General features: G+C 40.1%; 1 protein-coding gene across 4 annotated transcripts in view; it reads left to right on the top strand.

Annotated features, from left to right (window-relative positions):
* Positions 1 to 21,490, top strand: part of Klhl32 (kelch like family member 32) — a 230,474-nt gene that overhangs the window by 26,497 nt on the left and 182,487 nt on the right. The gene's annotated exons all lie outside the window — the stretch shown is intronic.

The following is a 21,490-nucleotide window of genomic DNA, read 5'->3' as shown; positions in this document are numbered from 1 at the left end:
TCGGCACGCCTCCCACCTCTAGCCATTAGACTTCGACACTCTGCTGCGTTGGCTGCACCTGGTTTTCCCGGTTTCTCTGGTTTAGCTTAGAAGCTGAACTTATCTAAAGGATGTTCGTAATCTCACATGAATACTTTTCTTTCCTGCGTTATTGTCAACTCGCTGATCAGTTTTTTTTCAGTTAGCTCTGGAAGGAGTTCCCTGGGCATCCCTGAAATCCTGTAGTGTGATGTTATTTCTCGGTTTGCTTTGGGGGCAGTCTTGTTCTTGTTGTTGTTCTATGTAGCATTAATTAATTTAATCACTTTACAGCCTGATCCCAGCCCCCGCCCACCTCTCCTCCCAGTCCCACCCTCACCCTCCCTCTTCCCATTCCTCCTTCTCCTTCTTCTTAGAGAAGGGGAGACCTCCACACCCTCTCCCCAATGGAAACCAACCCAAACTGGCACATTCTTTTCAAGGCACCTAGGGATGACCTCTGTCCTCTCTCTTGGTCAGTTTCTCATTTCCTAAGTCAGGTCTTCTGTTTTGTCATTTCTTTCAGAATATCTGCTTATGTAGTTGGAAAATATCCTCTAGGAATTTCCTGGAAAGCAATACTTTAAGAGATAATTGTGTACTTGGCAAGAGTAAAACAACTTTATTGTTCTTTAAATTGATTTTGGGGACAAAACTCTACAGTGGTTATTTATTTATATGTTTTGAAGTATTTATTGGAGATTGAAGCCAAAAGCTCTGCCACTGAGCTTTACTCCCAGACAGGAAATAAATATTTGGTTTTCTTTATCCTTCGAAAATATTTTTTTCTGCTTCTTTGTTTTAGTAATTCTCGTGGTTGTTTTTTTGTTTGTTTAAATAATTTAATTAATAATTGGGTATTTATTCATAATCAAAGGACAAAAAATACTTGTTCTCAACACACAGGTATAAGGAGGTGGGTGAAGGATGGGCCGTGGAGATGGAAGTTGTAGATACAGGGTCTTCAAGTAAAGTGATCACAGTGACCTGTGTATTTAGGAAACCTACAGTAGCTGGGTGTTAGAGTTCTTGTTCATTTAGCCCCTGCGAATACTCTTAGTTCTCAGTGTTTCTGGAAGCAGGGTGGGACAAGAGAGCTTAGATTCTCCATGAGGGCTATGGAAACTTTCTCCGCTCCCTTTGTTTTTCAAGTGACATGCACATCCTGCCTTATGCCTACTTCCCAGAGTCTCGACACAGGTTTGCTCATTCTTTTGTGAGAGCAAAATTGCATGTGCCAGTAGGGTGAGGCAGACAGGAGTCACAGTGCAGGCAAGTGGAGAGAGGCTTAGACAGTCTGCTGCTAAAACACATTTCCCCCTAGTTTTCCTATTTTCAACTGCCTCAGCCGGTTTTGGCTGCAGTGACAAATTACCGTAGACTGAGTTGCTTAGACAGAAATATTTATATCTCACAACTCTGGAGGCAGACAAGTCCTACAACTAAATGCTGGCAGATTTGGTAGTTGATGTGTGCCCACTCCTGGCATACAAATTGAGGTCACTTGTGCCTTCACATGGTTCACAGTAGAAAAAGAAGTTCTCTCCTGCTTCTTTTTAAAAGTTTTAGTTCTTCGAGAATTTCTTACAATATACTTTCATCACGTTCAACAACTCCTCTCAGATTCACTCTCCCTTCCCTACCAACCTAACTTTATATATATACATACATACATACATACACGTATATATGTATATATGCATATATATTTAATTTGTTTGTCATTAATATAATTACATCATTTTCCCATTCCCTTTCCTTCCTCCATGTCATCCCATGAACCCAGCCCCCTTACTTTTTTTTTTCTTTAAGATTTATTTATTTATTATATATACAGTGCTCTGCCTGCATATACACCTGCAGCTCAGAAGAGGGCACTGGATCACATTATAGATGATCGTGAGCCACCATGTGGTTGTTGGGGATTGAACTCAGGACTTCTGGAAGAGCAGCCAGTGCTTTTAACCTCTGAGACATCTCTCCAGCAGCGCCCCCCTCCCTTTACTTTTTTTTTTTTTTTTTAATTCTTGGCTTCCTTTTCTTTAATTGTTCCTGGTGGTGGTGGTGGTGGTCGTGGTTATGGAGGTGGTGGTGGTGGTGGTGGTGGTGGTGGTGGTGTGTGTGTGTGTGTGTGTGTGTGTGTGTGTGTGTATAATAACAGATATTCCTAAATATATAATATAATCCGCTCAGTCCATTATTACTGTTATGCATGTTTTCAGAACTGATTGTTTGATATTGAACGGCCAATTGGGTGCTCTTCTCTGGAGAAGACTACTTTTCCCACTCTGACCATTTCTAAGTTGCCGGTAGTTCTTTGTTTAGGGATGAGGCCTTGTGATCTTTTGCCCTTCCACATTAGTGTAACTTCTGGTGTCATCATTGGTTAGGTCGTGTTTAGGCAGTCCTATTGGTGAGACGTCATGGATGCAGCTTCGCTGACATTTTTAGGAGACACAATATCACGGTAAATGCCTTGCTCCTCTTGTAATCTTTTTATCTCTTCTACTTTAATGATCCCTGAGAAGAATGGCCTAACCTAATCTGGAAGCCCAAGGCCAGCAAGAGACCATCTCAAAACAAGATGGACAGCATGTAAGGAAGTACATCTGAGGTTTACCTCTGGTCCCCACATGCACACATGTGTACACCTAACTCACGTGCATGCACACATACACACACAGAGAAAAGGAGGTGGGGGGGGGGGAGTCAGGTAATGGTAAAAAACAACAACAACAAAAACAAAACAAAACAAAGAGGAAGATGTGTATGTGGTCATGTTGAGGAGAACAGATAATGGGATTCCATGACCGCAGACCTCATCAGAGTACTAAGGCTTTAGGCTTCAATACTAAGAGTTAGTTTGGGGGAAGGGAAGTTGATACAGTCCTAGTCAAGGTGTGGTCCCCATCAGGCTCTCAGCTCTAGTTGATGTAAGAAGATGAGGTAGTTCTATTGCTTCTGCTACCTGGTTTGGCCATATCTTCATGGATAATGGTTCTCATGGGAGAAGAGGGTTCAGTCCCTCGGGATTTGCTATTCTTGGAATCCAAGGTGACTCAAGAGAAAAGGTTAAGGACCAAAACTTAACTCTATGCCTTCAGCCAAAGCAAAAAGATAAAAAAAAAAAAAAAAAAAAAAAAAAAAAAATGAAGGCAAGGGAGGGATGCTGGTCTTTCATGTAGCTTAGAGTTACCTCGTAAGGTCAGGTGAGAAATCAGTGATTTTTTTTAGCAAAAGCAGCTTCTGCATGCCCATGGTGGCACTCAATAGTGTGACTGATAGTTCTGAAGAAGCGGCTATGAACTGCAGCCTCTTCATTGAACTGAAGTCATTTGCTCAATGACTCACATGGCTCAGGCCAACACTGGTACTTATTAGTTTATTGTAAAAGGTATTACAAAGGCTAGAGATCTCTCCAAGGGCACAAACCCACTGCCCTGGGCTCTCGGGCAGTCCCGTTCTCTAGGAAGGCCTGTGAAGCCATTCCTTTGGGGTTTTATGGATCATTCATTCTATAGGTGTGATTGAAGCAATGACCACCCATGTTGAAATGTTACTGGGTAAACAGGATGCAATTGAGGGTAATACATTCAGGCAGAAGCACAGTAAGGCCTTCTTCCTTCATCACTCCTTATGCTGGGGTAGGAGCTGCAACCAAGACAAGGTGAGGCCAGAGAACTTCTCTAAGGCCAACTCTACAATAGAAAGTCAGAGAAGCAAGACCCATGTAGGAAACAGGAACTTCTGCTTTCTATGGCCTGTCTTGAACCGTGGATGGGATACCATACTGTGTAAAAGCCTCCCAGAGGAGTCTCTCCAGATCATCACTTTAGCATATAGGGCTTGACCTGTAAATTTGCAGTGGGCACGAACATTTCATGGTAGTATCATCAGGGCCTGAGTCAATATTTTTCTCCTAGATAAAAAATAGTTTTTTTTTTTCTTTGCATCTCTCATTGCCAAGTTGGAACTTTGCTTTTCATGGTTTTGCTGAATCAGTTATTATGTGCACATTTTCAGTAATTTGTATGGCTTTTATTTCTTGCTCTAATTGAAACAATATGTTCATTGTTGTTTTAAAATATCTTTATTATAGTCTCTGTGGTATAATTTCTTCAAGAGAAAGATGAAGAAACATTTGTTTTAATTTAACACTCCCAGAATAAGACTGTGTATCACAACCAGTGTAAATATGTTAATGAATGGATGCTTAATCTGCCATCTTTAACCAGGGCCTTGTTATTGAGTTCCCTTTATATAGCCTTTTTACTCTTTAGGAAATGGGGTTTCGAGAAATTATGTGGCTCCATGGAGGTCACAGAAGCAACCATGAAACCAGGATGTATAACTAAGCAGTTTACTCCCAGAAACCACCGTTTTTAGGAGGCTACTGTCGTGCGCCTCCAGCTTGTGCAGGATGTTGATTTTACAGAAGCATAACTCAGACCTCTTATTTCAGAGTGTTCCATCCCTACATGGGAAGCTCTCTGCTTTCCTGGCATCCTTTAGTGCTTCTGGGGTTAACCTTTGCCCAGCACTGTAGTGGATGGATGGCCTTTTGCAGCCTTCCACCTTCAGCATTTCAGTTTGCTGAGCTCATGTTCCCAGAAGACTCTTTTACCTTTTACAGTGGTAGGGTGCAATAAGCATTAAGTGGAAAGTACATGTACTACCACTCCTGTGAACAACAGCATTTGCTATTGTAATGTAGAGGCAAGGCAGCTTCGGCCTGTCAAGGTGGAGAGGTCGGGGCATATTGATTAATACTTTCACCGTACAGCTCTAATTGTAGAAAATTTAAAGTGAGAAAAAAAAAACTGTATAATGAAGAAAATGCCAGCTGTCTTATGCCAATAGGATAACTGCAAATGTGAATGCCCTGCCTTATCTTGTAGTTTGGAAGCCCTTGAGGGAGGCATCATTTTATTTTTCTTGAGTGTCTAATTATACCTTGTTCAGTGGGTACTGGAAGCATATTAAACACTTAATATGTCTTTGATGGATGAGCAATCCATGTTTTAAAATCCAGCGTTAAAACCATTTCCCTATTTTAAAATTGTATTTGGACACATTTAGGTGAGGAGTTTGGAACTCTACACCATGTATTTTCTCTTAGAAGGCTTTCAATGATCAGTGGAAATGGACCTCTACTGTCTAAGTAAGAACTGCTTTATACAGAGTTGTTAATGAAATAATATAATTACATCTATGATGCACATTTTGTGTTATGTAGCCTGGTAAGATATTATCTATCTTTCAAATAATTTATATATCTACTAGTAAAACACACAAGACCTACATTTTGCTGTAAAGATTTAGAGGAGTACTTCAGCTTAGTTTTAAGGGCAAAAGAGCTATATGAAATTCTTTAATAAAAACACTTTCATGGAACATTTGAGAAAAGTACCTCAGGATGTTATAATTGCAGGTTAGGTTATTTTGACAAGACTATGTAACTGATCCAAGCATTTCAAGTTTCTATTCATAGCGAGTGATGGAGCTAAAAATTAAAGTCTGAACTGAAGAAGGGCACACTCACACAGCTGGAAGAGCTACTCGCACAGCAGATTTCCATCTGGTTCAAAAGGTCCCTAACCACATGCATTGCTGTGACTCAATGTTGTGTCCCCAAAGTTCTGTATATGTAGTATGATGCTTTATTCATTTAACTAATAAGTCTAATAATATAAATGGAAATATTGTAATTCAGCTTGCAGATCAACTCTCACTAAGGTCTCGTGTTTTCCATTTAAAAATGGAAATATATTGTACTTTTACTCTTTGATTTTTTTTTTTTTTACAATAATAATAATGGTAGTACCTGAGGAATACTTCAGAATAGTGAACATATAGGTGTGGACACTGCTCATGTAATTTACCTGGCAAGCCAAACTGAAGCAGTCTTCAAAACTGTGGCTCTGTAGAACTAGTGGTTACTCCACGTAAGTGCTGACAGGCAGGAGCAGGCTTATGAGTAAAAGAAGGCTGACGGAGTGTAGAAGATGCCCACCCCAGCCAGGAATTATAAAGGGTGGTGAGTATGCTCTGGAGTCTGGTATAGGTGCTATTGCAACATGTAGGGCAAATCTGGGGAGTGGCGTTGGAGACTTGCAGGATGAATACCAGCTATCAGGATACCACCACAAAAGGAGGGCTAGAAAGTTCTGAGCAGTGAAGAGGGCAGTTGACAGAGCCCTGACACAGGTAAAACAGGTCAGCACGGAAGGTGCATCTACAAACTGTTCTCAGGAGCTGGTGCTGTAGGTGACAAAGCGCAAGAGCAGAAGAGATGGCTAGGGGATCACTTTAGTGAGTTTGACTTTATCACTGTGGTTTTGAGTAGAGCAGTGAAATGATCAAGTGGTGACTTAGTTACTGTTTTGTTGCTGTGAAGAGACAGCATGACCAAGGCAACGTTAATAAAGAAAGCATTTAATTCAGGGTTTGCTTACAGAGTCTGAGGTTAGTACATTATCATCGTGGCAGGAAGCCTGACAGCAAGCATGACGCTGAAGAAGTAACTGAGAGCTTATATCCTAATCCTGAGAGAGAGAGAGTGGGGGGGGGGGAGGGAGAACACACACATAGAGCTACACAAAGGGACTGACTTGAGAAGGGGCCTTGCATGGGCTTTTGAAACCTTAAAGCCCATCCACAGTGACAAACTTCCTCCAGTAAGGCCACATCTACTCCAAATCCTTCTAATCCTTTCAAACAGTTCTACTCCCTGATGACTAAGCATTCAAATAGATGAGCCTATTGAGTCCATTTTTACTCAAACCATCATATTCTGCTTCCTGGCTTGGGCACATATCATAATGAAAAGATTGGATTCAGTCCAACTTCAAAAGCCCCCAGAGTCTATCACAGTCTAAACACTGTTTAAAAGCCCAAAGTTCACACTCTCTTCTGACACTCATGGAAATTTCTTAACTCTATAAAATCAAAAGCAGAAAGCAAATCACATACTTCAAACATACATGGTTAGGATATATATATTATCATTTCAAAATGGAGAAAATGAAGCATAATGAGGAAATACTGGATCAAAATAACACCAAAAATCAGCAAAACAAACTCCAAATTTTATATCTCCATGTCTGATGTCAAAGTCCTCTTCAGATCTTGAACTCCTTTCAGCTTTGTTGACTGAATTTCTCTTTCTTGGGCTTGTTCCACAACCTGTTAGTAGCTTTCCTTGTCAGGTATCCAATGACCCTGGTATCTCTGACATCATTGGGTCTCTAACACAAGCACAACCTATCTTTCAAGGCGTCATACAGTGGTCTCTCTGAGTGGTCCTCCTTGCAAGGGCACTCCTGACACACACCTGGCCTCAGCATCTTTCATTGGCCAAAGAAGGAATTTTCACAATCCCTTTCTTGTATCCTTGATTCTAAAGCCAGAACGACATGACTGAAGCTGTCAAGTTCTACAGCTTGATAGGTCTGGAACTTTATACCGCCCCTACTTACCCCCAATTACATTTTCATCAGCTTTCTGTTGTTGATGGTTCCTTTTGCTGCTCAAACTTTCTTTTAGTTCCTTTTCACAAGTTGGAGTTTAGCTTAATGAGTTTTTACCCTGAGGTTAACATTCCCTTTATTCCATTTAGCACCAGATTTTTCTTTAAGGGTTTTATCTCCTTGAACACAATACTGGGCTCCAACATCACTTACCTGGTGCTTTTCTTCTTCTCACATTGTACATTTTATATTTCTCCTTGCCTCAATTGATCCTTTTATTGTAGATCTGATAAGAATGAGTGCTAATAATTATGTGACACAGTCAATACTAGACTGTTGTGCAATTTACTCTGCCAATGACATTAGTCCAAAACTCTTCAATTTAGTCTCAGATATATCTTTAGGACAAGTATAAAAGGTAACCACATTCTTTACCAAAATATTACAATAAATGTCTCTAGGCCACACACACACACACACACACACACGCACACGCACACGCACACGCACACGCACACACGCACACACACACACACACACACAGAGTCTCTGAAAGTTCTTGAATTGGGCTGCAATGTTCAAGTCACTTTCAACACTATCTTCCGTATTCCTACAAGAATGGCCCATTGGGCTCCATTTAAAGCATCTAACCACTTTTCTAGTCTAAAGTCCCAAAGTGTTCCATATTCCTCCAACTAATAATATGCTCAGGCCTGTCACAGCAATATCCCACTTCTGGTACTAACTTTTGTCTTAGTTTCTATTCTATTGCTGTGAAGAAATACCATGACCAAGACAACACTTAAAAAGGAAATCATTCATTTGGGGGCTGGCTTACAGTTTTAGAGGTTTAACCCATGGCAGCAGCATGGCCAAAGGCATGACAATGGAGCAGTAGCTGAGAACCACATCCTGATCTCCAGGCAGAGAGAGGAACTAGGCGTGGCATAGACTTTTAAAACCTCAAAACCCACCCCCAGTGACACACATCCTCCAATAGGGCCACACCTCCCAATCTTCCTATCAATAGTTCCACTCCTAGTGATTACGCATTCAACTATATGAGCCTATGTAGCCATTCTCATTCGAGTCACCACAGGGCTCGAAGTTTAAAAGCCTGTTGTCAAGAGCACTCTGTCTCTCTGAGGCCTATGAAGGAAGGATATGTCCAAGCCCACTCATTGTGGATTTTGCTTTTGTGTGGGTCTCTCTTCCCATCACCTTCCCACTATGTGTACATATCCAGACCAATTCACCCTTTTAATAAAGATATTATTCACAGTAAATTAGGGCCTGTTCTAGTTTCATTTATGTTGCTGTGATAAACTACTCTAACCAAAAGCAATTTAGGAAAGGAAACAGTTTATTCAGCTTACAATTCCAGGTTGCGATTATTCATTGAGAAAAGGCAAGGCAGGCACTCAAGGCATAAACTTGAAGGCAGTTCTGCTTCCTATCACACACAACAGTACTTCTAACAAAGAAACTCACTTCACAGCCAAGGGATTACAGCAGGAAGCATGAGGGATGCTGTTGGGTGGCTGACTGGCAGGTACACTTGGTTATGCTCAACTATCTTTCTCATATAGGCTAGGACCACCTGCCTAGGAAATGGTGTTACCTAGAGTAGGGTAGGTCTTCTTACGTCAACTAGCAATATATTCACCCACATACATACTCATGGGCCAACATGATCTAGGTAGTTCCTAAATTGAAGCTCTCTTCTCAGGTGATTCTAGGTTGTCACCAGTTGACATATAAAATTAACCATCACAGGACCTATCCTGATAACCTTGTGTATTAGTCAGGGTTTTTCAGAGTAACAGAACTTATAGAGTGAATCTCTATATATAAATATATAGAAAAGGAATTTATTAGAATGATTTATAGGCTGTGGTCCAGCTAATCCAACAATGGCTGCCTATTAAGGGGAGGGAGGTCCAAGAATCCAACAGTTGTTCAGTCCACAATGCTGGATGTCTTAGCTAGTCTTTAGTATATGCTGGAATTCCAGTGAAGCAGCTCCAGTGCCAGATAAGTAATGGACTTGCTAGCAAGGGCAAGCCCAAGCAGACAAAGAGAGAGAGAACTTCCTTCTTCCATGTCCTTTATGTAGGCTGCCAGTACAAGGTGTAGTCTAGATTAAAGATGGATCTTCCCACCTTAAATTAGAAGATCTTTTTCTAATTAGGGTGCTTTATTGTGTGCTTTTGTAGATTTGTTGTTGTTATTAGGAAGAACATGGTAGCACATGTCTTCACTTCCTGCCCTTGGAAAAGAAGTTCTTCTTTTTCAAATTAGGAAAAAACTCTGCACAGGTGTTCCCAGTCACTTGGGTTTTAGTTAATTCCAGGTGTAGTCAAGTTTACAACCAAGAATAACCATCTCACCTCATAAACTTCATATCTGCAACGATTCCATTCCCAAATAAACCTGCATTCTGAATTATTCAGGATTGGTACTTTAGATTCAGGATGGATATTTTAATCCCTACATATGTCCTAAATCATAACTATCTTTTTATCTCAAATCTAATTCCAAAGAAGACTCATTGAGAAGAACCCTCTGTAGGTTTGTATTCTCACATCTAGTATGTCATATTACTATTAGTAAATCTTCATTTTCGTAGTTATTCAGGATGCAGGGACAGTTTGTTTTCAATGCTTATGCTTTCATGAGTACTGAGTCTCATGTACATTTAGCTCAGTTCTCTTGACTTTAGGTAGTGTAGAGAGTTAAAGTATGTCCCAGTCAAAGTGTGCTTAAGTCTTAACCCTCTTCCCATCAATGTTACCATATTTTTAAAAATGGGTGTTAAGTTATTGACGTTTTTGCAAGTCCTAAGTCCAGTGTCTGGCGTACTGATAGAAAAGAGGACACATAGTTACATGATAGGCCTCCCACAGGATTGTCCACAGAAACAGTAAAGGGAGATGGCTTGGACTTCAAGTGAGGAGGCACCTGGGACTTTTTTCTGTGTCTTTAATCCCTATTTTCCTCTTTTGAGTTCTAAGTAAGAGGCCAACAGACTGATGTTGCTGTATACCCGAAACTGAGTGAGTTTAGACAGAAAAGTCTTTTCTTTCCTAGTTCTGCATAGTAGAAGATGGAAATTATGGTTTACTTGCTAGTTTGTACTTGCAACCAGTAAACCTTGACTGCTGATTTAAACAATACCCTGGGTTTGTGGATACATTACTGTAATCTATATGTCTTCAAACGCCCTTCTTTATTGTGTGCTTTTGTAGATTTGTTGTTGTTATTAGGAAGAACGTGGTAGCACATGTCTTCAATTCCTACCCTTGGGAAACATAGGCATGTGAATCTGTGTGTGTTGAACACAGTGATTTCCAAGCCATGCAGGGCTACAGAGTGAAACTAGGTCTCAGAAACACACACACACACACACACACACACACACACACACACACGTACACACACACACGTACACACATGTACACACACATATACACACACACACATATACACACACATTCATACACCCAGATACATACACACATGCATATATACACACACACTTACACACACACACACATGTATGCGCCCATGTGAGCCCAGCCCTACCATATCAATCCCCAACCAAGAAAATGCACTACCAGCTTGCTCACAGGCCAGTTTGGTAAGGGGATTTTCTCAGTTGAGGTTCCTTTGTTCCTAAATGACTATACTTTGCCCCAAGTTGACACAAATTAAGCAGTACCAGGTTTGAGGAACTTTTGGTGTGTGCCGTCTTAGTATCTGGCACTCAGTTCAGCTGTAGAGCTGGGGGTTTTGCTAGCATGGACTTCAGTTTTATTCTGTAAGGAAGTAAGGAGGGGCAAGTCAGTAAGAGGCACCCCTCCTCTATGGCCAAGTTGCTGCGTACTAAGTCCTTTTATTTTACTATTGGATTGATACCTAAAACTTGGGTAAAGGGTGGAGAGTATATTTAACTTTGAAGGCATAAAAATAGATTTGTTTCAAATAAACATCTAATTACCCTCTTAGGAAAAAACTGTCTTGTTTCTTCAGTGCTTTGATGGGCACCATCTTCCAGAGAATTACTAGTCATTTATTTGCTCAAGTAATGTCCTCTAGGGAAGACATCATGGACCCAACAACTTCTTGTATCAAGGCATTTTCATAACCTAAAACATGAAAAGGTCTTAAAGATGCATCTTAATTTTTATAGTTTAAATCTTTAATCTGTGCAGCATCTGAGAGACCAAATGAAATGATAAAAATTTCAGAGAATAGAGTCTTCTGCAGTCACGTTATTTAAAATGGCAGCCTTTATCATATTCCTTGTCCATGTGTTTTCTTCTTTACTCTTTCGTCACATTAATTAATAGCTTTGTACATACTACATAATGTACTAGTTTATTTTTATTTTATTTTTTTAATTATTTTATTTTTTAAGATTTTTTAAATTAATTTATTCTTGTTACATCTCAATGGTTATCCCATCCCTTGTATCCTCCCAATCTTCCCTCCCTCCCATTTTTCCATTATTCCCCTCCCCTATGACTGTTCCTGAGGGGGATTTCCTCCCCTTGTATATGCTCATAGGGTATCAAGTCTCTTGTTGGTAACCTGCTGTCCTTCCTCTGAGTGCCACCAGGTCTCCCCCTCCAGGGGACACAGTCCCCTGGTGAGAAAGTCATATCCCACTCTCCACTCAACTGTGGAGAATGTTCTGACCATTGGCTAGATCTGGGTAGGGGTTTAAAGTTTACTTTTTGTTGCCTCTCTTACCCCAGAATCTAGCCTATAAATTCATGAGGGTAGTTTATTTTATATGTCTAATTCTTAGCATTTACAATGGTGCCTGTCTGAATACAGTAACTGAATGCATGTGTGTTTATATGAACAGAGATTTAGCAATATATATCACAGATTTATTAATAGGTCATTTTAAAATATAATAAAATAAGTATATATATATTAGTAATTAGAAGTCTATTAAAATAATTTTGGCAATAATATTGATCTAATAAAAGGAAACATCTGAGAATGACTTGTATAGTAATATTCATCACTTCACATAATAAGATAATTTTAAAAAATGAGATTAAACTGCCTAATTCATGAGCATAGTGAGAATGATGTCTTCCTCGTGCTTACATTGCTGCAAAAAGACACCATGACCAAGGCAACTCTTATGAAAAAAAGAGTGTAACTGGGGGTTTGGTTCCAGTTTCAGAGGATTAGCCCATCCTCATCATGGCACGTGCATGATGGCATGCAGGCATGCACTAGAACAGCAGGTGAGAACTACATCCTACTCTACAGACAAGGAGAGGGAGAGGCTCTGGGCTTGGCATGGGCTTTTGAAGCATCAAAGCCCACCCTCTCAGTGACCTACTTCCTCCAACAAGGCCATACTCTCTCATCATTTTAAATAGTGCCACTCCCTCGTGAGTAAATATTCAAATATATGATCCTATTGGGAACAATTCTTATTCACACCACCATGGACATCTTATACTCTATTCTTCTGAATTTTTCTGTTCTTCATTCAAAGTATCTGGTATGTACCCAGTCTTTAAAGTAGCTGCACCAAGCCAGAACCACAAACAAGTGTTACAATATCAAGTTGAATAGACTGTTCTGTATATCTTTAGAGATAAGCATGGTTATGCTAGCTATAAATGTCCAGTAAGAGCCCTAACAATGGAGTTTTCCTCTTCTTGTCACAAATGAAATTGTGCTGTACATTTTTTAGTTTGTTTTTTGACTTAATAAGAAGAAAGCTTATAATTCATAGTGTATGTATCTACTTGCCTTTTATACTTTCTAGAACAATGCTGCTATCTATATATAAAGATAAGACACAGAGACTCTAATTTTGAAACATTCAGACAACAGAGTCTACCAAAACAATTACTTATACATAGTGTAAACAATCAGAGATAATACTCATTAACATTCACAGAGATCTGCCTGCCTATACCTCCTGAGTGCTGGGACATAAGTCATATGTCACCATGACCTGCCTAAAGATTAATCATCATCATCATCATCATCATCATCATCATCATCATCATCATCATATCATCTAGCTATTCCTAATGTTCTTTGGGAGTATTAATTTACGTGTCTCCAATAAGCAAGCTGTACACATATTCAAGCGTGAATACATTCATCATTGGTCTCTTGGCTCATGGAACAAAATATTATCTTTGCTGAGTTTTCTCTATAACACTGTGGCTAAAATGAGACTTTCCTCACTCCTAAGAATAGGCATTTCATAGGAGGATATATATCCTGTACTTAGGAAACAGGTTTTGTCCATATAGCAAAGTTTTGTCTTTGGGGGAGAATTCATGGATCAAATGTTAATTTCCGTATCATTTTAGGTGGTTTGAGTGAATGTGGTTCAATTGGCTTATATATTTGTATGGTTAGCTCCCAGTTGGTAAACTCTTCAGGGATATTTAAGAGGTGTGGCCTTGTTGGAGGAGGTGTGTCACTGGGAGTGGGCTTTGAGGCCCAGTCCCGCTTCCCTTCCTTCCTTCCCTCTGCCCCCTGCCTCACCCCCCGGCCCTTGTCTGAGAATCAAATGTAGCACTCTCAGCTACCACTCTGGTGCCATACCTGCCTTCATATTGCCACATGCCATGCTATGGTGACAATGGACTAAGCCTCCATTTAGGAAACCCTAAGTCAGTCTTCAATGAAATGCTTTCTTTTATAGTAGTTGCTGTGGTCATAGGTTCCCTTTACAGGAATAGGATACTAACTAAGTCATCATAGCCATCCATAACAGGAAGGCAGCACTCACACATCCTAACTTCCATCTCTCTGTCTTTACCCTCTCTGCTCTTCCTCTAAGCAAACTTGTGCCATAATTGTGTCATTGCTCATGTTTCTGTAAGAGACATGTCTGATGCTTCCTTCGACCACTGCTCCTTCTTTCTATGAAATAAGCAGATGTGTTCACAAATCCTAAACTACATGAAAATGGCTTTTCTGTAGATAGGCACTTTTTGTTGGCTGTATTTCATATGTGTGTGTGTGTGTATGTGTATGTGTGTGTATATGAATATATATACATATACACATGTACATTTTTTACTTAAAATTGCTTTGCATAGAATATATTTTAATCATATTCTTTCCCCTCCCCCAATGCCTTACAGAACTCAGCCAAGTCTATCTAGGTCAATTCGTGCATTTATTGGAGTCACTTATAGGAGCACTGGCAACTTCTGTGGCTAAGTCACTAAATGCTCACCTTTGTTGTTGCTGGCTGCTCATGGAACCTACTTCACTGGAGTTCCAGTTAGTTAATCTTCCTCCTCCTTTAGGCTGTAGCACCTCTCATGACCATGAGCCACAGAAGCTGCAAGGGAGAAGTATGTGTGCAGTGTCAGGTGAGGATGTGATAACCCCTACATACTTCTACAAGGGAATGCTGTTAAGCCTGTTATTGAGAGGCTCTTTTGAGGTAGCAATGGTTATGTCATGAACAAAGGTCAGAATCTTACAGCAGGTCCATATACTTGTTGTCATGTGTGATAGATTGGTTGGGTTTTCAATGATAGGTAGAAGCTTAGTAGAAGACCTGATGAGAAAACAACAACAAATAGCAACATTTTATATCATTAAGAAATGATGCAGGAACACAGGTCAGTCTTAGGGATAGAATGGTAAGAGGTGGCCTGTGATTTGGCCACATGGCAGTGTGGGGATTTGGTATTATAGACAATTCTCTTTGCTTGGTCCCCTATGGTTATTATATAACCCGAAAAGGAGAAGCTCTCATGAAACAAATAGATTATGCTGTTGGCAGGAATCTAAGAGACATCCTGGAGGGAATTTCTGTGGACAGTGGTATGATTTAACTTCTCATAGAAAGATGAGTGCTGATTACAAAAGCAAAAATGGGAGCCAGATGTTCCAATGGGTAAACAGTGAAGAGGCAGCTGTCTCAAGAGACATCTATGTCAGAAGTTTCTCAGCCACCCATGACCCAACTTCATCTAAGCAAAGCACAGATTGCCATAGACCTGTGGGCAATGTGGTCAGTGGGTTTGATATAGCTTCTGAAGCAAAATGGGAAGCCTGGCAGCAAAGGCCAGAGGTCTGGCTGATTCTAATCACAGAGTAGAGTGATGGTAATATGGCAGACTGCATGGAGGATCCATGTTATCAGATCTGCACCCTGCCTTGGGGGCACCTAATCCTTTATAAGAACTAACATAGCAAAGATCATAGGGAATGTGGCTTAAACAACAGAATTATTTTCTTACATTTTTGAATGTCAGAAATTTGACATGTCAGCAAGTTTGGCTTCTGAGGTCCCTTTCCTTGGCTTACATATGGCTGCTGTATCTCTTGTCTTTACACAGACATCCTTCTTACATTATTCCTCAGGAAATATAAACAACTGTGTACTCATTCCAGATAGGAAACTAATGATGGACCAAAAAGTAAGGATGCCATCAAAGTCCAAACTGGTAAACCAGTGAGTTTTCTGGAGTTGTTTACTCACATGGGCAGAAATGACTTAAGGACATCTGCATCACCAAAAGCCCACCCCAGAATGGGTGACAGTTTAGGAAAGCTAGAGACCTGAACATGCTCCTACTGCACAACCAGCAGGAAGGAAGCTCAACAAAGTAGAAGGGTCTTTTCAAGGTGGCTGAGTTTGTCTGACCTTCTTTCGGACAGCGTGAGTAGTCTCTGCCTCTTCTAGGCACCTTGAATGAGCTGAGTGTGTCTCAGAAGTCCTCACTGCTTTATCAGCTTAGGGAGAGAAGGGCCTGCTGACGTTTGCTCAGTTTCAGGGACTTCTCTGAGTCTGTTGTTTACTTTTGAGTTTAAAGAGCTTCCCTGCAGGGTGGAAGTTTCCCCTCCCATTAGAACATCCTGAATCTTAGTGAGCTTTCCTCCACGATGGAGCTTTTCTCTCTCAGGAGATTGCTACACAATACTTGCTTGTGCCCTAAGCTTGTGTGTGTGTGTGTGTGTGTGTGTGTGTGTGTGTGTGTGTGTGTGTACACAATTCCATTAGGGCCTACTTATTATCTTTCACCTTAATTACCTCCTTAAAAGTCTTGTCACTGAGGTATTAAAGCTTAAGAGCTCCGTATATGAGTTGGCATGGTGGCATAATTCAGCCAGGAGCAGGCTCTTTGGGAGACACCAACAGCTGGTGGATTTCGTCCTAACCCTCTATAGATCAGGCAAGACTAGGAATGCTTAAGTTTGTTATACATTTTTCTTGTTGTGGTGGAAATATTCCTGTATAAACCTTGGGCTGAGTTGATGCTGCCTTATGTCTTAGGGTTTGTATTGCTGTGGTAAAACACCATGACCAAAATCAACTTGGAGAGGAAAATTTCAGTCCATCATCCAGGAAGTCATGGTAGGAAGTGAAGTCAGAAACCTGGAGGCAGGAGCTGATGCAGAGGCCATGGAGGGATGCTGCTCACTGGCTTGTTTTTCATGACTTGCTCAGGCTGCTTTCTTATAGTACCTAGGACCACTTGCCCAAGGATGGCATCACTTACTGTGGACTAGGACTTCCACATTAATGGTCAGTCAAGAAAATATTCCACAGGCTTGCAAATAAACCAATCTGTTTTAAGTATTTCTCTCTCTCTCTCTCTCTCTCTCTCTCTCTCTCTCTCTCTCTCTCTTCTTTTTCTTTTCTTTCTTTCTTTCTTTCTTTCTTTTTTTTTTTTTTTTTTTTTTTTTTTTTTGAGACAAGGTTTCTCTGTGTAATAGCCCTGGCTGTCCTGTACTCACGTTGTAGACCATGCTGACCTCTAACTCATGAAGATCTGCCTGCCTCTGCCTCCCAAGTGCTGGGATTAAAGGTGTGTGCCACCACACCCTCCTCTAAGTATTTTCTTAATTGAGGTTCCTTCTTCTCAAAGGACTTTAGTCTGTGCCAGGTTGATATAAAATTTGGCTAGCTTTAACTCTTAAGTCTTCTGCCCTGAGGCTCTTCAGCACCTTATGGTAACTGTGTCTTGGGATGTGCACTGTCTTTAGTGCTAGCAGTGGTTGAAAAGTGAACTCTGTGTGCAGTCCTCTGGGTTGAAACCTGATTTCATTACTCCATAGTTGTGTTATTTTAGTTAGTTCTCTATATCTGTGGATATAACAGCCATGGATTCAAGTGACCTCAGATCAAAAATTTAAAACAAAATCATCTTATTAAACATGCACAGACATTTTCATGTCATTGTGTCTTAAACTATAAAATAGCAGAAATATTTTCCTAGTATTGATATTATTACAAGAAATTTGGCAGTGGTTAAAACTGCAATCATAATCTTATTCTCACATTTTTTTCTCCTTTCAAACCATTATGAATTAAGATGATATAAAAAAGATTAGTATTTGGCATGATAGCTACATTAGCAAAATATATATACAAATTTATATGTTTGTATAGTAATGAAGGAACTCAGCACATCTGTCTACTGAGACACTGTGACAAATAAGTATAGTGACAATTTTAGAATTTTGGTTTCTTTATAAACACAGAAACATTATAAGAATATGTTTTGTTTTAATCCTAGGAGTGGGGACATGGGGCTGCTTTGGACCGTCCACAGCTACTGACTATGATTTTCCTTGTGCTCTAGCAGAAGTATGTTTTTGCCAGCTGCAGATAATTTTTGTGATTGTGTGACGTTTGGAATTCTGGGAACTTTTTTTTCTGGGAACTTTTTAGAGGCTAGAACCCCGATAGGTGAGGTTGGTGGTTGTTGGTCATTTAGGGAGGTTGGTTGTATTGTGCTAATAGCTGTGGTCAAAGAAGAAACCAAAGGAAGGAAATTAGATTCAGCGATTTTCCTATTTGTTCTCTTCCTTCTATCTTTTCCCTTCTATCAAGTGAGAGGGGGTCAAATCAAGAGGATAAAGAGTGGTAAGAAGAAGAGCCCAGAAAGTAGTAAAGACTGGCTACAAATGGATCCTCAATGTGGGGCTCTGAAGTTAAGGATGAAAATCAGAAACTTGATTTCAAGTGCCTTAGAAGAAATGGCAAGGGATGAAGGAACAGATTTTTTTTTTTCAAGAGGCCAGCAAAATTTTTATTGCAGTGTCTACTGCTGGGATAACCCCTGCTTTGCTCCCAGAGGAGATTTTCTGTTTGTTTGTTTTCTTCTTCTTCTTCTTCTTCTTCTTCCTCCTCCTCCTCCTCCTCCTCCTCCTCGTCCTCCTCCTCCTCGTCCTCTTCCTCCTCCTCCCCCTTCTCCTTTTCCTCTTCCTCTTCCTTTTTCTTCTCTTCTTCCTTCTCCTCCTCATCATATATTTTGTTTCAAAAAAGTTTGAAAGACTGGCTGAGCATTTGGAAAAAAAATTGAGGTGCAAATGGAGGGACCTGAGAAACAAAAATGGCTGAAATGAAAAAAACAAAAACAAAAAGGATGCTCTACTTTCTCTTTTCTGAAAGGATTGCAGAGTTGGCTTTGCAACTGCAGAGGTTACAGGTAGAAATGGAGGCTCTTGGGAGACAAGGAGCACTGGAAAAGAGAGAACAAAAAGGCTTAGTTCCGGTGACTGAGCAAGAGAGCAGCAGTTTCCCACAGGAGGAAAATGGCAAAGAAACTGTGCTGGAGGGGAGTCAGGTCAGAGAAAAACTGAAAAAGCAGGAGGACAATGTGATGCAACAGCCTGTTTCAAAAGAGAGGGATAATTTCAAACCAACTGTGCTGCCAGAATTAGAGGAGAGTGTCCTGGGGTTATGAGATCATTATCAGCTTTCCCAGTAGTCCTACAGCATACACCTGATAGTGGTGTGGAACAAGGTTATGATGAGATAGAATGGCATCCTTGTAGAAATGATAGATATAAGGTATTTTAAGGAGGCCATAATTTCATATGGGAATGGATGTACTTGTCTTATGTGAAACAAATTCTAGATAACTGGCCTACTCAAAATAGAATTATTCCCCCAAGACTGGGTGGGACTAGTAAAAGCTGTACTTTAGGCAGGTCTGCAGTTGCAATGGTTAACATGGTGGAGGGAAGAAGCTGTGAATACTGAATAGTGAAATAGAGATAGGGGAATGAACATAGTAAAAGATTGGTTGCTAAGTAAAGGGTGGTACTCTGATATACAAGAAGTGAATCAATTTGATGACACTACCACAGAACAGTGTCACTTAGAAGTTTTAAGAGCTTGGTATAAAGTTGAGGTGCCTGTGGAGTGCGAAATCTACCTTCTACCTTCTTTACAAGGCTCTGGAGACATCTTCACTGATTTTTTTTTTTTTTTTACAAACATTAGTCTCTGTTGTGAACAAACTTGTATTAGGCCCTGACACAAGGTAGGCGTTAATAGAGACCTTGGAATACAAAAATGCAAATACCAAACGTAAAAAAGTTATTAGGCCATAAAAAGCACAACCAGTGCCTACGGGCAAACAGAAAAGGATACATCCAATATTGGTTCTAATGTGTTCCATGCCAATATAATAGGTCAAGCTATAGCCAGAGGTTTCCAATATCTAAATGCCCAGTGATTCAGCTGCAGGAAATATGGTCATTTGCAAAGAGAATGTGACCAAACAAAAAGCCTCAGAATCTCAAAATGCTCAATGTGTCAACTGAGAGAAGTACAGTATTTTGCTCCAAAAAAATAAACAAGCTGTCTCTAGGGGTAATGGTTTTCGCAAATCTCAAACAGAAAGATTGCCTAGGATTCCTTGGGTGTGTATGTGATGTGGGAAAGGCCACCATTAGATCAAGGACTGCAATCCAACAGAGATATTCAAGATGATTTCTTACCTTTGGGAAATGGCCTCGGGGGCCTGGCTCAGGGTGCTGCAGCAAAAGTTATGAGCAGTTTCAGTGAAGGAGTAACATGCAACAAAGAGGGGGAAAACTCAGAGAGACAATCAATAGTGCTTTGCTAACTTTAATGTTAATGAGAAAGGAACAACAGCAGCTGAGAGACAGTGAGTTATAGAAAAAAAAAAACACTATGGAATTAAATCAATCTACAGACTGTAAGAATGAGTTAACATCAAAATCAAAGCCAACGAAAGTTTTGCACTGGGGACACAGAATTTACTTATGTTTCCACAGGAAATGAAAAGTTGTGGATACCATCAAAACAGATAAAGATTAGAATTGAGCAGGAGAGGTCTGAAAACCTTGGCCATTGATTCCCCCCGCCCCCAATTGCTTATTTCATTGAAAATATCTCTGTTTATAATTTCCCACACCACCCAGCATAATTAATGGCTTAAAACAGAATATGGAAATGTAGTGACAGTTTTGGAGTTTCGTTTTCTTTAAAAACAGAAATATTATAAGAATATGTTTTTGTTTTAATCCCAGGAGTGGGGCCATGGGGCTGCTTCAGACTGTCTGCAGCTGCTGACTGTGATTTGCTCATGCTCTAGCAGAAGTGTGGTTTTGTATGCTGCAGATAATTTCTATGAATGTGTGACATTTGGAATTTCAGAAACTTTTCAGAGCATATATAAATCTAGAGACCCAATGGGTAGGGTTGGTGGTTGGTGGCTATTTAGAGAGGTTGGCTATGACTTGCCAATAGTCATGGTCAAAGAAGAAACAAAAGCAAATAAATTAGATTTAGCAATTTTTCTATTTGTTTTCTTCCCTCTATTCTTTCCCTCTAATCTAGTGATAGCGAGCCAAACCAAGTGGATAAAGGGTGGGAAAAGAACCTTCAGAGTAACAAAGTCCAGCTACAAATCAGTCTCTGAATGGAAATTTTCTTTGAAAAGTAAAATATGTGCTGCTTTTAGAGTATGTTCTGCATCTGATGGTTCTTAGCAATCATTAGCTCAATATAACCCATGTGTTAAAGAGGTATATTTTGCAGTGGAAAATTCTGAGTTCCTTCACTGCCTTGCTCATGTAAAAAATTACACTGCAGAGGAAAGTGTGTTCTTTCATTCCAAAATCTGCTGTGCTGAGCTGAGAAACTGATTAAACACCACCAAAATTTTAATACGTGCCTTTTAAACTATTTTTATAAGCGTATTTTCTCCTTTGCATTATTATGT

Source organism: Acomys russatus, chromosome 2, assembly GCF_903995435.1.
Source record: "Acomys russatus chromosome 2, mAcoRus1.1, whole genome shotgun sequence".
In the NCBI taxonomy this organism is placed as follows: domain Eukaryota; kingdom Metazoa; phylum Chordata; class Mammalia; order Rodentia; family Muridae; genus Acomys; species Acomys russatus.
This window is presented reverse-complemented; position numbering and strand designations above follow the sequence as displayed.